General features: G+C 42.6%; 1 protein-coding gene across 2 annotated transcripts in view; it reads left to right on the top strand.

Moving 5' to 3' along the window:
* LOC126237203 (NFX1-type zinc finger-containing protein 1-like) overlaps positions 1-13,848 on the top strand; it is a 291,063-nt gene that overhangs the window by 94,551 nt on the left and 182,664 nt on the right. The window lies entirely within an intron of this gene.

Here is a 13,848-nt window from a genome sequence, read left to right as displayed (position 1 = left end):
GCAAGTGATGCAGCTGTGTGCCCAGGTTTGACAATCCCGTTTGATATTCTTCCGAACAAAACGTGCTGACATGAGACGTGTGGTGGCTCGAACGCCTGGGTGGGCTAGGTTATGCAGGGCATCAAAAACCTGTCAGCGAAGCCTGGGTGGGAGCAAAGGGCGTAGGGTACCGGTTGAAGAATCACACCACACCTCGTTGAAACTTGTTTTGTGAAAACAAGTGATGTTTGTGGGTCTCGTAGGAGAGCCTGAGAATCTTCGTCAGAAGCTTGGAGGGAGGCCAGATCAGAAAGATCAACGATGTGGGAAACAGCACTATCCATGAGAAGAAATCTGCAATGATGTTATCTGCACCCTTGATGTAACGGACGGTCGTTTTGAATTGAGAAACCAGGACAAAGTGGTGGTAACATTGAGGAGGTGGTCCTCAGGTGGGTTGTAGTGTGCTTGTGCCAGTGGTTTGTGATCAGTGAGGACGAAAAACCAATGTCCCTCAACGGTGGGGCAGAAATGTTTGATTGCTCAAGGAGCTCTCTATCAAATGCAGAATATTTTCTCTGAGCCGTAGACAGTTTCTTGGAGAAGAAATGAAGGGGAGAAACCGTGTCGCCCTTGCGTTTTGCAGCACTGCCCCCACCGCGATGTCACTGGTGTCTGTAGTGATGCATAACTCGGCCAAGGGGTCGGGGTAGGCGGGTGTCACAGTGTGAGCTAAAGAAGTCTTCAGAGCCTTGAAGGCCTCTAGCATCGGAGCAGTCCAAGAGACGGGTTTGATACTGGAAGTTTGTTTGCCTGGTAGCGCATCCGTCAGGAGTGCCTGAACAGAGGCGGCGGAAGGCAGATGGCGACAATAGTAATTGATGGTGCTGAGGAAACGTCGTAGCTCTTTGTAAGTAGTCAGGGGCGGCAGAGACGTGATAGCCTGCACACGAGATTTGGGAGGCTGTATTCCGTCAGCGGAGAGGGTGTAACCTAGGAAGGAGACTGACGCCTGGCACAACAGAAACTTGTCTTTGTTGACCTTGACACCGTTGGAGTTCAAAGTCTGGAGGACTGTAGACAGATGATTTTCATGTTCCTCCACTGAGCTGCTGAAAACGAGAATGTCGTCCAGATAAGCAAAGCAAGATACGAGTCAATGTGAAATGTTGCCACATTTGCGCCGCATTCTTTAGGCCGAACGGCATGAAGTGGCGTTGGAATAAACCAAGTGGCGTGATAATAGCCATCTTAGGAATGTCTTTCGGCGTCACGGGAAACTGGTGGTAGGCGCGTTTACAGTCAATAACACTGAAAATTGTGGCGCCCGATAACATAAGAGTGAAGTCATTGATGTTCGGCACTGGGTAATTGTCCATGATGGTACGAGCGTTTAAGCGTCTTTAATTGCCACACATTTGAAAAGTTCCGACGAATTTGGGGACGAGGTGGATTGGTGAAGACCAGTTGCTGTCTGAAGGTTGCAGAACACCTGCCGCCAAAAGTTCATTAATCTGCTGCCGGGTCGCACGCAACTTGTTGGGGTTGAGGCGTCAGACCTTATATCTAATAGCAGGGCTGGCAGTGGTAACTATCTTGTGTGTCGTTCCATCAGTGACGGAAGAACCTGAGAACTGCTCACGAGATCGCTTAACGTCCAGGCGCCGAGTCTTCGGACGAGTAGGGCGCAATGAGGCATAGCCGTTAGCATGAGTAGGGAAAGGTAGCACGAAAGTCACAAGTCTCTTACGGGAGTGTGGCGTGCGCTTGTGTGGAGGGGGTGAGTGCGTGCAGAGCGCCAAGCGAAGGGGAACAGGCGGCGACTGTCCTCTGTTAACCTTGCACTGGACAACCAGTGCGGGCGAAAGCACTTCTGGCGTCGCACGTGGGCCACAATGGCTGCTGAGTCATGTGGCCGATGAGTGAGAGAGGGTGAACGTTTATCAACATGCACAGTAGCTGTCAGAGAGGTGGGCGTGGTCGCAACACGCACGCGACTGTCATTAGCAGCACTGTTTGAAACACACTGCACTGGATGAGGTGAGCGCGACGGGGTGGTTGGAATGTCACACACAAGTAAAATTTGTGGACTAACGTGGTGAGAGTTTGAGCTAGGCTCGGCCGAGCAATCTTGTTTAGGTGGCGGCGCTGTGGACTGCAGTTGCAGAAGCGAGGTACGAGCCACAACAAGCTCGCTGTAAGTGGATGCGATGCGTTGTTTCAGTTTCTTGTCCTGGCAGAGTTACGGCGCCGTGTCGTATTCTGACAGTAGGTCAGTAACGCAGGTCACAATGTTGCCTGCGAGGGCGGAGCACTTGTGTATGGTATCGTATGTTACTGTGGAAACTGAGCATTGCACATAGGAGCAGGTGCACGGTATGTGAGTGTTCGTAGGATGGTGGAGCACTGAACACTGTACGACGTTCGGAGATAATTTGTAATGAGATAAAAAATCCATACCAAGGATCGGTTCATCGATGTCGGCAATGTAGGACATCCACGGAAAACGTAGAGAAGGAGATGGGGTCACCGTAACCTTTACTGAGCCTGAGGTAGGTAACATCGATGTGTTGACTGCTCATTGAAGTTACTTCGTCTGTGGAGAAGCGGGTGGAGCCATCGAAGTAGGTATGATCGACACGTCAGCGCCAGTGTCGACCAGAAAAGCTATACCTGACGCAATGTCAGTCACATAGAGACGACCACTCGGCCGGCCGGATGAGTGAACGGAGTGTAATGTAAGGGGATGCCTGTTAGGTTCCCCGCAGGACTCGACGTCTCTTAGTTTGGTGTTTGGGTGTTGGCATGGCAACCTGCACTCCTTGGCGGCGGCGCCAAACACTTTGTGGTACCAGCAGAAAGGGTGAGGTGGAGGTGGAGACTGCAACAGCAAGGGCGACTTGTCCTTGTTGATTTGTTTCGGTAAATAGAATAGTACATAAGGTGCGTGGGCGATCCTGGAGGGCTCGGTCAGCGGCGGGAGTTAGCAAACGCTGCCAGGAGAAGTAGACGATGTGATGGCGGAGTAAGTCCTTCCTCTGCCGGCCAAAGGTCGGTATGCGAGGGCAGGCTGTGCCTGCGAACGGTATGGAATGAACCAGCTGATGTTGCCGCAGCAGCGAATAAAATTGGTCAGCGATGCATAGGCAGGAGTTGATGGACTCTTAACTAGTGTGGTAACAGATGGATCTGTAGATCGGTAGGTAGTTTGGCAGACCACATAGCCCATAGAATGGCGTCGGGCATGGTATGCTCATTCACTAGCAATCGAAGGCGGTGCAGAGTTGTGAGGGGATGCGTTCCCCCAGGTGCTTCTCGTAGAGAATCTTGATTATTAACTCTTGTGGCGAACAGGCAAGTCATTCCATTATAGTCTTCTTTGCAAACTCGTATTTTGTTGCAGGCGGCGGTGAAAGGAGCAGGTCACAAATCAAATCTGAGTGGTTGTGGAGGTGTGTGACGAGGCAGAGAAACTATGAGTTGTCATCAGTCACATGATGTAACTCGAACAGATGCTTAACAGCGGCTTTGGTGTCTCCTGGGGTAGCGGCTGAACTGAGGTTAAATCAGAGGCCGGCGCAGTTGGCCCGGATTTAAACCAGGCGAGCGAATCCGTAGTAGCGGCAGCTTGCATAGTTGACTGTGTGTCACAGAATATGGCACAGCAGGCACGGACGGTACCGTGGAATCTGGTGGATGGACGGCACTTGAGGGGTCCTGGAAACTGAACCGTGAGTGACGAATGCTGGATGGAAATGACCCGCTTCCGGAACAGGGCGAGAGACTGGAGCGAGGGGGGGGACCTCAACATAACATCATAATATTCATAGGCGACTAATGTATTATAACATAATTATTTGATTAGCATCACCACATTGCAAAAATATTCTGACCATAGTACATTTATTTTCAAATTATAATCACGTGTCCTATTTTCAACGCTTGTGAACCTCTTCCCTAACATATGAGGTATGTTCAAAAAATTCTGGAACTTTGAGCACAAAATTTCGCCATGCTTACCTTTTACTTATTGTGCATGGTCCCCTTCAATATACTCTCCTCCGCAATTGATACACCACTCCCAAAGCCGTCTCCACTTCTGGAAGCAGTCTTGGTACTCTTTTTGCTGGATTGCACAAATCACCATATGCGAATTTTCTTTTATCTCGTTTATCATTGCAAATCTTTGTCATTTCAAAGAGGTTTCCAACTTTGGAAATAAAAAGTCAATAGGGGTTAGGTATGGAGAGTACGGAGGATGAGGCAGCACAGTGATTTTGTTTTTTGTGCAATAGTCACGCATCACCGAGATGGATGTGCAGGTGCGTTATCGTGAGAGCCTTGAATCGTCTCGCCACATTCCAGGCTGTTTCCTTCTCATATTTTCTCACAGGCATTGCAACACCGCCTGATGGTACCATTGATTAACAGTTTGCCCCTGTGGGACAAATTCGTGATGTGAACTAATCCTTCAAAGTTAAAAGAAAACTATCAGCATAGCTTTGACATTTGACCTGACCTGACCTTTTTGGTCTTGGAGCACCTTTCTCAGCCCACAGCAAAAATTGATCCTTGGTCTCAACATCAGAACCATAGATTCATATCTCACCACCAGTTGTGATTCTCTTAATGAACATCTCATTCCATTTGTCTGATCTAAGAGTTCTTCACAGATTGTGAGGTGAAGGTCTTTCTGGTTTTGACTCGTGAGCCATGGGACAAAATTGGTAGCAACACAATGTATTTGAAGATGTTGTGTTGGAATTTCATGACATGATCCAGCCGAAATGTTCCATTCTTCTGCAATCTTTCAGACAGTGAGTCTTTCATTGGCACGAACAATTTCATTAACATTCCTGACATGAACGTCCTTGATAGATGTCGAAGGGCGTCCTCAATGATGGTCATCTTTAACTTCCATCTGGCCATTTTTAAACAGTGTAAATCATTCATAACACTGAATATGGCGTAAACACTCATCACCGTAGGCTTCATGCATCATTCGATGTGTGTCTGTAAAGATTTTTTTGAGTTTCATACAAAATTTAATGCAGACACGTTGCTCCTCTAACCCTACCATCTCAGAATTTGCAAATTGTGTGACACAACCGCACTTGACAATAACTAACAGACATACAACTATGAAACTTCCAGCAGTTATACATTAAATACAGGTGTGTGCAGCAGTGCCAACTGCATTTTGCTCCAACACACCATTGGCATGAAATTTGCAAATGTTATGGAATTTTGTGAACAGATCTTGTATATCTAACATTAATCCAATTTACTCATAAAATTACTCATGTGTGAAATTGTACGTATCAATTCTGGTTTCAAAAATGACGTGGTCTGAAAAATAATCTCTCACTAAGCATTATCCACAGTAATAAAACTATTAAAATTGTTATTAAGGTTTTAAATTTAAGCTTTGTGTCCTCTACTCATAATAAAATTCTTACGAATTCTTCCAATTTTTTCAATAACTATTTTCAAATTCTGACTACGAATCTTAAATGTGACAGTAGCAAAACAACAAATCTCACTTCTTATCTTTCCAGCCACAAATTCCCGCAAAAACAACACAATAGTTGTCTTCAGTGAAAAGTTCAGCATGTAATAACAATGATATGAAAAGAATAGATTGCTACTCACCATACAGAGGGCAGACAGGCACAGAGAAAAGACTGCTGTACACTTAAGCTTTCAGCCAAAAGGACTTCTGAAGTAGAACACACACACACACACAACCAATGTCTCTGCCTGTTGTAGCCAGACTGCAACTGCGCCTGATGGGAAAAGCAGTCTGGGTGGTAAGAGTAAGAATGAGACTGGGGTGGGGTGGGGGAAGGATAGCAGGGTACGTGTGGGGAAGGTGTGGTGCTACTTGCAGGAGAATACGGGGATGTGGTGGGGACGGTGTAGGATTGCTAGATGGAGTCAGGAGGTTGGGGGGTGGGGGGGAGTGTGCAGAAAGAAATGTAGAGAAGGGAAAAAAGATTACTGGGTGCTTTGGGTAGAATAGGATGCTGTGTAGTGCTGGAATGGGAGCAAGGAAGAGGATAGGTAGGTGAAGGACTCTGCAAGGGAGGTTGAGCCAGAGTAGTTATGGGGACTCAGGATGTATTGTGGGGAGAATTCCCACCTGCACAGTTCAGAAAAGCTGGTGTTGATAGGAAAGATCCAGATGGTGCAGGCTGTGACGCAGTTATTGAAGTGAAGCACATTGTGTTGGGCAGCATTTTCAGTGATTGGGTGGTCCAGCTGTCTCTTGGCGACAGTTTCCCAGTGGCCATTCGTGCAGACAGATGGTTTGTTAGTTGTCATGCCCATGTAGTAAACAACACAGCAGATGCAGCTTTGTTTGAAGATCACATGACTGCCTTTGCAGGTAGCCTTGCCTTTGGCAGAAGAAAAGATAGTTGTGACCGGACAAGTGTTGGTGATGGTGATGGGAGGATGTATGGGACAGATGTTGCAATTTGGGTGATTGCAAGGATATGGGCCATGAGGAAAGTGGTTGGGAGTAGCCGTGGAGTGGGGATGGACAAGGATATTGCATAAATTTGGTTAGTGGCTGAATACTCCTATGGGAGAGATGGAAAGGATATTCCTCTGGTCTTGTCCTCAAATATAGCAAAATATAAAACTTCCTGGTAGAGTAAAACTGTGGTCTGACCAACCCAAACTCAGGACCTTTGCCTTTCACAGGCAGGTGCTCTACCAACTGAGCTACCAAATCACAACTTGTGATCTGTCCTCACAGCTTTACTTTCACTACTACCTCACCTCCTACCTTGCAGAGTAAAGCTATGACGAAAGGCCGTGTGTTGTGTTTTGGCAGCTCAGTTGGTAGAGCAGCATTTGCCCACAAAAACGAAAAGTCCTGAGTTCTGATCTCAGTCCAGCACACAGTTTTAATCTGTTTAGCATTCACTCTGCTGCAGAGTGAAAATTTCATTATGGAAGTAAGATATATATTATTATTCAAAATGTGAAATGAATTCATAACTATTCAAGCAGTTTTCCATCATAGCAGTGTAAATACTGTAGATGTAACATCGAAAAAATTCTCAGATTTAACTGATAGGACACAAATCTCATTTCAGAAACATAACACTTTTTTAACTCCTAGACAAAATACTAAATAAATTTTTTATTAATATGCTGTGAGATTACTCTTGAAACTCTCTAACACATGTGCACCTACTACCTTAAGAAAGGATAGCACAGTAGTTTAATATAACATGAGAGAGAGTTGTAGATAGAGAGAGGCTGAATGAAACACATTTGGTTATCAAGAGAGCAATGCTTGAAGTCTTCAATGACTAACACAGCAGAATATTGTCAAACAATATTTCACAAAACCCAAAGAAATTCTGGTCATATGTAAGGGCTATTAGTGGCATCAGAGTTCGTGTCCAGTCCTAGCAAATGAGACAGGAAATGAAACTGAGGGTAGCAAAGCAAAAGCTGAAATGCTTAACTCTGTTTTCAAATGTTGCCAAATTGCCCAAATTTAATTCTCATACCACTGAAAAGATGACTGAAATAATAATGAGTGTCAATGGTGTTGAGAAACAGCTGAAATCGTTGAAATTGAGCAAAATTCAAACAATGGGAAATCCAGGATTGAATGTAACAATATTATGAGAAGGAAGTTTATCTGAAAAGGACACTGCATATAGGATGCTGGTGCAACCTACTCTTGAAAACTGTTAAAAGTGTTTGGGATCCGCACCAGGTTGGACTAAAGGAAGATATTGAAGCAATTCAGAGCTGGGCTGCTAGATTTGTCACTAGTAGTTTCGAACACTATGCAAGTGTTATGGACGTGCTTTTGGAACTCAAATGGAACTACCTGAAGGGAGGGAAATGTTCTTTTTGAGGAGGAGGCACCATTTGATGCCAAACACGCTGTGCTACCTGAGTGTAGTGCATGCCTGATCTATTGAGGGGGAGTTTGGTTCAATCAAGTAATATAGCAATGGAAAACAAACAGCTACTATTAAATACAACTGAGGCAGGGTGTATATGACCTGCGACAACCAGGAGATCTGGGAAAAATCTGGAAGAAAACGGGGAAAAGCCCGGGAATTTTTTAGAATTCCAGGATTTTTGTTTTGTTTTGTTCAGTTTTCATTTACATTTTTGTAATTTTGACTGGTAATAAACAATACTTTAATAAAGGATATTACTGTATCCCGCTACTGCAGAATAATATTGGAGCAATAAAACATGAATTAGAGGAAAAAAAGAAAATAAAAGTGAAGTTGCAAAGGAAATGCACTGCATACAACAAGAAAACACAGTGCTCATACATGCGTTTGCCAGCAGTAAAATGTGTCAAATGCATTAGGAAGTCTGTGCAATGCTTCATAACAATAGATTGCCTCCAATGCGAGGCCGACATCTCGTGGCAGTATCTATCTTACCCCTAGTGAGTGATATATGCCTCTGCATGCTTACATTTGTCCTCTAGCCATCCCTGCTTAGCCATTTTATACTTCCTGTCGACCTCACTTTTGAGACCTCTGTATTCCTTTTTGCCTGCTTCATGTGCTGCATTTTTATATTTTCTCCTTTCATCAATTATATTCAAATTTCTTCTGTTACCCAAGGATTTCTACTCGCCCTCATCTTTTTATCTACTTGATCCTCTGCTGCCTTCACTATTTCATTAATCGTTACATCATAAATAAGAAGCAGAAAGAGATGGGGACTCAGAACAGAGCCTTGTAGCACACCACAAGCAATCGGGCCTTTTTTAGAGCAAGCTCTTTCTTTGCTAGTGCTAGATACTACAAATACTTGTATCCTATTTGTTAAGTATGATTCAAACCACTGATTACATACACCTCAGATGCCACATGTATCTAATTCCTGAAGTGATATCCAGTGATTAACCAAGTCAAATGCTTTGGTTACGTCAATGGACAATCTGGAGGAGAATTCTCTCTGATTGGAAGAAGAGAAGATTTGGTCACAGAGAGCAAAAAGTGCATCATTAACAGATCTGGATAGGTGTTTTTTTTTTTTACTCAGGAATTCTAACACACGACTGCACATGACTTTTTCATTACCTTTGGTTCTATGGCTAGGAGGGTTATTGCCCCATAATTATTTACATCATGTGGGTGACCCTTTTTGAAAAGTGGGATGGCTTTTAAGATTTTGATGCGTCCCGAAAGCAGCCATTGTTTTATAAACTGTTTATTACATCAGAAAGGGGTCCAGCAGATTCTGTGGCAATATTTTTTATTAAATGGTCAGACAAAGCATTAGTACCACAAGAGTATGAGTTTGTTTGTTTCTCTGATAATTTTTATGACCTCTGCAGCTGATGTTGGTTTTAAGAAGAGTGACCTGTCTGATTTTTAGCACTATTTCAAAAGTTTTTTGTGGTTTTGTAATTCCTGAGGGAAGATTGCTTATGTTATTTGTGAAATGTGCATTAAACAATTCACATATTTCTTTAGCATCTGATAGTTTTTTCCCATTCTCATTTAGAAAGTCAGGCAGTGGTTGTTTAGGCTTTGTTGCTGTAATACCATTGACAACTTTCCACACAGCTGTACTCATGTTGTTTGTATTTTTAATGTACTGGTTGACTGAGAGCTTTTTTGCCTTGGATCTCACTTTCTTGAAGACCTTATTTGTATTTTTTGAAATAATTAACAAAATTAGGGTCTGTGTTACTTTTGCTTTGCATGTACAGTCTTCATTTAGTTTCACAGGAGATGAGTATCCCTTGTGTTATCCACCCTTTGTGTTCAGGTTTCCTGGGTCCTAAGTACATGTTTCTTAAGAGGGAAGACTATATTATAACAGTGACTCAGGGTCAGAAAAATTCTTAACCTTTTTATCAGTGTCTTCTTCCAGGTGAACATTTCCCAAAGATTGTTGTATTAACAAATTTTTAAATAATTGCAAACTATCGGGATCATTAATGCACCTCCCGTGAATTATTTTAGGTGAGGTGGACACGAATTTACTTGATATGGGAGGCTTACATCGAATGGGAGGCATTGGTCGTGAGAGAAACCATTTGACAAGTTCTCAAGTTTTATTACTAGGGTAGAGTAAGGGTTTACAGTGATTGTGCCAGTGGATGAAGAGGAAGTGGGAGTACTTGTTGTAGTTTCTTTTACAGTATTTTCCCTTGAGAATCTTGCTTGCGCATTTCCTAAGTCACTGGCTTCATGTGAACCCACTGCTAGATTTACATTAATATCAGAACTCACAATAATTTTTTTTTTCCTTTTCGCAATGTAATAATGGATTGCAGATTCCATATTTTGTAGAAAGTGACCCATGTTTCATCTGGTTATCTGCAGCTGCAAATAATGATTGTTTGCTGTTTCAGTCTAAGTACACAATGTTTAAAGTGTTTTTCTTCATTTAGATGATATATTTTATTGATTTCACTGGACTGAATACCATCTCTTGGAAGTATTAGACATCCACCACCTCTTTTAGTGAATCTGCATTAGCTAGTGCCCATGACATATTTCGGAAAATTAAAAAAATGAAAGCTCATCAGCTTTTATCCAGTGTTCAGCAAGGCATATAATATCTTCAGTGGGAAGGTCGGACAAGCAATAAATTTTAAATTCTAGGAATTTCTTCCGTATAGATTGAATGTTTTGTGTATATATATTACCAAGACCATGTAGGTGCAGCCCATGATGTTAGTGTAATCTTCTACCGATGTCGGCATTCATTTTTGAAGTGCTTGTGTATTCTTGCAAATCCATAATTAGCAGATTTTATTTCATCATTTACGCACAACCAATTCTAAAGGTCATAATGGCATGGCACAACAGTGAATACCACATTAGTATGCGTTAATTTGCTGACACACACACACACACACACACACACACACACACACACACACACACACACACACACACTCACTCACACATACACATATTCATGAAAATGCAACTCGCACACACAACTGCAGTCTCAAGAGTCTTTTTGTTGTGCCTATCGGCAACTTAGCATCTCTGTAATAAAAATGATTGAGTTAAAACAATGATTGCTCAGACATCCCTTGGTATGATATAAGCAATGAACCGACTTTAGACGGAAAAATTCGGGAATTATGTCGCAAAATCATTGCACTGTATGATAAACATGCTCCTCAACGCACTGTCAAGGTAAAGAGAGCTCCCGCTCCGTGGCTCACCACTGCATTACGCCAGTTAATGAATAAACGTGATGCTGCACATAGGGCCTTCAAGCGTAATCCAACTCCCGAGGCGTACGAAGCTTATAGGAAACTCCGAAATAGAACCAAGCAGAGCGTGAGGAATGCCAAAATCAGACATGCCCGCTCTGTCGTATGCGGCATATCAAAACCTGCTGCACTGTGGAAAAAGCTGCGCAGTTTCGGTATAGGGAAGCGAAGATCTGACGCTGTTTATCAAGCGTCTGCAGAAGAATTAAACGATTTCTTCTCAACAGCTGTAAACTGCCACGCAGCGACAAATTACCAGCCCCAAGATATCAATCTCTCGAGAGACAAGTTTTTCCTAAAACATGTCACTACCGGCACAGTACACAAGGCAATTACGAGAATCTCTTCCGAGGCAGTAGGAAATGATGGAGTGAGCATTGGCATGATCAAGAACGTCGTAGACACTATTACTCCAGTTATCACAGACATCTTCAACCTGTCTCTTGTCAGTAGTACATATCCTACTGAGTGGAAGCAAAGTTTAATTCAACCTATACCCAAGACTGACAACCCTAAGTCGCCAGGTGACTACAGGCCGATCAGCATACTACCTGCAATATCTAAAGCCCTAGAATACATCGTCCATGAACAGCTGACGGATTACCTCAAAACTCATAACATCCATGACAAATATCAGTCAGGCTTTCGAAAGCACCATAGTACAGCAACTGCATTAATCAAAGTAACTGATGACATTAAACATGCTATGGACAGACGTGAAGCTACCATCCTAACACTGCTTGACTTTAGCAAGGCTTTTGATACAGTTGACTTTGATATATTACTAATTAAAATGAAGCAGCTGAATTTCTCAAACAGCGCAATACACTGGTTCGACAGCTACCTCAAAAACAGAAGTCAACAAGTCATTTGTGGGTCGGAAAAGTCATCATGGAAAAACGTGCGCTCTGGAGTTCCCCAAGGCTCCGTCCTTGGTCCATTACTCTTCTCACTGTACATTAATGATATTTCTTCAGTGATTCACTCCTGCAACTACCATCTATATGCCGACGACATCCAACTGTACATAAGTGCAAGCCCCAAGAACATTGCTGACGCAGTAGCGAGTATGAACGCAGATCTTTGCTCTGTTTCTCGATGGGCACAGAACCTAGGTCTGAAACTAAACCCCAAGAAATCCCAGGTCATAATTATATCTCATCCAAAGTTAATCAGTCGGTACTTTCACGAAACAGTCCCTCAAATACACCTCAATGGTACCCAACTACCATACCAAAAAACAGTAAAAGACCTTGGAATAATCTTGGATGAACACCTAAACTGGGAAGAACAAACAGTTACAGCTTGCCGGAAATCGCTCTCCTCCCTACATGCAATTCAGAAATTTAGAAAAATATTTCCAACCCATGTTAAACAAAAATTAGTCCAAACACTAGTCTTGCCTAATCTTTACTACTGTGATGTAGTTCAACACGGCACAAATAGTGAAAATTCGAGACGCCTCGAGCTAGTGATGAACGCTTGCGTTAGATACGTATGCAATATACGGTTGTATGATCATATCAGTCCTTCATACTCCCAGCTAGGTTGGATACGCCCACATAAGGCACGCGATCTCCACACGATGTGCTTACTTCATCGATTTCTTAGCCACTGGTGCCCCCAATACTTATCTTCTCACATTAAACACCTATCATCATTCCACAACCGCAATACCAGATCGGATACGTCTAGCATCTTGGCTGTACCTTTACATAACACAAAATCTTTCTCCATGTCATTCTCCATCTCAGCCATATGACTATGGAACGCGCTCCCCTGTGATCTGCGTCTTATCCGGAACCACTCAACATTCAAGAGTGAACTCAAGACTTACATATTAGGGACGGTATAGCCACCATTGTTGGGCCCCTCTCATCTCTTTCTTTCTCCTCTCCATCATAGCTTCGAATTTTACCATTCTATTTCTCTTCCTCTAACCTATCTACCTCTTCTATATCTCTTTCACCCCATTCTATCGTCTTATGTCTCTGCTTGATGAGAATAACTCACAAGCTGCAAGAATATAACGAGAAAATTCCCAACTAGCAATAGGACTGACATTCATAAAAGAAAAATATGTTTACTTTCATATACATAGTCATTATTATTATTATTATTACTATTATTATTATTCTTGATTGTTATAATTAATTTTTGATTGTTATAATTATCATTGTACTACGTTTATAATCTCTATTTTTTTCTTAACATTAATACTGTATAACATGTAATATGTCCTTAATGTTCTGTAGAAACTGAAGTTTGTTGAATCTGAGTATGCCTGGTTAGGTGTAAGAGAGGGCCTGAAGGCCCTAATCTTGCCAGGTAAAAATAAATGCATAAATAAATAAAATAAATAAATAAATATTTCAACACTGATGATTTACTGGGAGCAATGCACCACAGATAAACAGTAGATCTAATGCTGACATTTTACTTACACTGTGTCAGTGTGATATTTAGTAATTTGATCACATAATGTAACATGCCTTCTTTTCTTGAAGCTTTACTGGAATGATTAGCTGATTTGGGTGCACAATACATAATTAGGTGTGTTTTGGTGTTATATAGTTATGAAAATTGCCGGTTACTGTAATAGTTGTCTCACGGCATAATAAGAAATA

The sequence above is a fragment of the Schistocerca nitens genome, chromosome 2 (assembly GCF_023898315.1).
Source record: "Schistocerca nitens isolate TAMUIC-IGC-003100 chromosome 2, iqSchNite1.1, whole genome shotgun sequence".
NCBI lineage: Eukaryota > Metazoa > Arthropoda > Insecta > Orthoptera > Acrididae > Schistocerca > Schistocerca nitens.
This window is presented reverse-complemented; position numbering and strand designations above follow the sequence as displayed.